This window comes from Cygnus olor, chromosome 5 (genome assembly GCF_009769625.2).
Source record: "Cygnus olor isolate bCygOlo1 chromosome 5, bCygOlo1.pri.v2, whole genome shotgun sequence".
NCBI classification, from domain to species: Eukaryota; Metazoa; Chordata; class Aves; order Anseriformes; family Anatidae; genus Cygnus; species Cygnus olor.
In genome coordinates, this window is record NC_049173.1 from 53,387,113 (window position 1) to 53,390,184 (window position 3,072).

Genomic DNA, 3,072 nt, shown 5'->3' on the forward strand with positions numbered 1-3,072 from the left:
CATGCTGGGGTTTGCGCTGACCCCGGCAATGTCCCCCATGCCAGTTGCGCTTTTGCTGATAGGAATCCTCAGACGTGATTCAGGCTCCGTCTATTTCTTTCTCACAGCACAAACTCAACCAGGTGGCCCGCAGGGTCTTCGGTGTCCCCTTTCCTTTTTATCTCATTTGTATTGCTGTTTGACCGATGGGTAAAACACCTTAAACAGCCGGCTTGCAAATAAGCAGCAACATGCTCTGCTTTTGCAGATTCCCCTCTCAGCCCTGTCGAAAGAGGTCTTCAAAGCAGAGAAATGGTACGTTGCTCCCCCAGCCATTGTATTCAATGCAGTAATGCCTATGCAATTCCTGTCTCCCTTGGAGACATGTATGATGTGTGTGCATGTAAGCTAGTGTATGTATACAGTACATATGCATACAGTCTATATATTGTATATACGCACATCCCAGTACATATACACACCGTACAAAAGATAAAATCACATGCTTATATATCTATAAATAAAATCCTATATATTTATATATTTCTATGTTTTCGATAGATATAAAGATATAATATAGAGATAGAATCAACCACCCTTGTGTAAGGCTGGCCCTGTGTTCTGGCACAAGGCTTGTAACACTGAAGACTTTGGACTTTGGGACAGTTTTAGCCATACACTGAGGCCTACATTTACACATATAGCACTCTACAGAGAGGGGCTTTGCTGTGGTTAGGGCAAGGGGGCTCCTTGCTGGCATGTTCACCAAGTGCTCAATAAGGTTTATGTAACACAGGAATGTCATGGTGTGGGAGAACACTCTAGTGTCCTTGTCTTCTTCTGAGCAAGCCTTTGGTGAAGGTCCTGTGTGCTCACACTTGGACAGACATGTATCCCACCCTCGTATGCACTTTTCTGTCTCTGCGTGGATGTGGTTGGCAACTGAGCGTACCCGTGCTGCGAAAGCATGGCTCTACTTTTCCCGCCTGTTGTCACTAGCACAGCACGGGGCAAGAGAGCGCGTTTGCACCAGTTATCAGTCGGTGATCAGCGATGTAGCTGGAATAAAGCAAGGAGAGCCGATGCGTTGTGAGTTGAGGGACAGTCACACGGTCAGAGCTGGCAGGGATGCTCTATGGAGCCAGAGTAGCAAGCAAGAAGGGAATGGCTTTGTCAGGCACATCATGCCGCCGCTGTGCTCCAGGAGCCCGTGGGAGCCCTCCCTGTGCAAGCAGACCTGTGCTTATGTGCCCAGCATATCTGTGCTGGGACTTGGGGTGGATCCAGGCAGTGGCTCCCGTGGTTCAGCTCCTCCACCTGCCCCCGCGCCTCTCTCCTCACGCGGCAGCTGTTGGCACGGGCCCGGCCGCGCAGTGGGTCTGGCAGTGACAGGCCACAAGCAGAGGCCTGGCTGGGCCTGGTGGCCACCTCAATGTACGCTTGGTTGTTTTCATTTTCACCTTCTGCTGGGAGGAGGGTGGGCGTTAATCCCGACAGTTGGCTTACACTGGTATCGCACGAGCCGGCGCTGTGCAAGCTTCCCCCCAAACTCCACATCCCCCCCCACAAGGCCTCTCACCTCCACACAACTGGTAATCCACCTCAGCCGCGTCCCGCCCGCAGCGGGCAGCTCCCGGCCCCGCTCCTCGCCAACCTCAGAGAGGGTTTCCTTGCTCCCGGCCCCCTCCTCCGGATGCCACTGACACTCATGCAGGCTCGGCGAGCGGGCACGCTGCCGCCGGGCCACGGACTCTGATGCACTGCACCTCATGTCGAATAAGCTCGCTGGGCCAGGTGGGGGAACTGCGTCTCATATGCTGTAATGTCCCAGATGCTACGGGAGGGCTGCAGAGCTTTCTGCCAGTCGTGGCGTCCTCACAGGCTCACCCGACTGTTGGCGAGATGCGTTTCTCGTTCTTACTTCCAGAAAACAGAAGGTTTTGTCCCAAACCTCTCCGTACCCCTACCCAAGCACAGCCCTGCTGAACTGTTTCAAGCTATCTCACACCCACCCACCTACCACACACACACACACACACAATGAGAGAAAAATATCTAGAAGTCTATTACTACATATGTATTAATATGTTAATATCACTCTTTTGGAGAACATTAAAATGTTATTACTTTACAGACTATGCTTTATAGTACCTGTGTGAAAGGACCTAGGACACTGGATACGAATAGAGCTATGTTGATATATCATAGTATGTACACGAGAACCTTCCTTTTGTCATATTATCCTTGTAATGTAAAATGATTGTTAATAAAAAAACATTTAAATTTATCAAGTCGGATTGCTAATGCTTTCTATTGTTATTGGAGATTAACATGATTTTCCCAAAACAAGGGCATCCAAACAGATGCACCCCCTCATCCCCAGCCCATTTCGGTGGATGGTGAGTGTAAGGCACGGGTCCAGTGATCATTTATCCAGCAGGGTAAGCTGCAGCCTCCTGAGGTACTGGTAGCTCTCCTTCTTAGGTGACCCATTCCCAAACGTGCTGTGTGTAACTGCAAAAATCCCACAAAATGCTCCTACCAGCTGCTCGGTGAGCAGGTCCACCACCTCCTGGGCTGGAGCTGCATCATTTCACCAAGGGGAAGCAGGAGCGTACGTGGATGAGCACTGGGCTGTGAGATGTGTTTCCTGAATAAACAGCTGTCAAAGCTTGAAGTATGACCTCCTCCCATCGCCGGTGCAGCCTGGTAGCTGCTGGGTACTGAGCCCCCCAGGAAGGTGCAACAGGGCCCATCCTTCCTTTGCTTTGGTTCAGTTTTTCACGCCAGCCCTGGCACAGACTGCCAATATCTGGTAGACGGAAACGTAGGTGGGCAAGGCCCTTCCAGCTCAAACAGTTACTCTCTCAAATGTAAATGTGTCTGTATGTCAATGGGAGAGAACCAGAAAACACAGGAGGAGGGATCCTGTATGAAGAACTACAACTGAGCATGTTGATACAGATAATATTGCTGAGGCTCAGTACTGAGACGTGAAAACTGTTTTAAACAGGACTTGCTGTTTAATTTAACTGGGTCTGGGTGAATCTTGAGTTTTCCAGTTGATCCTGGAAATGGATACCAGTGAATAAG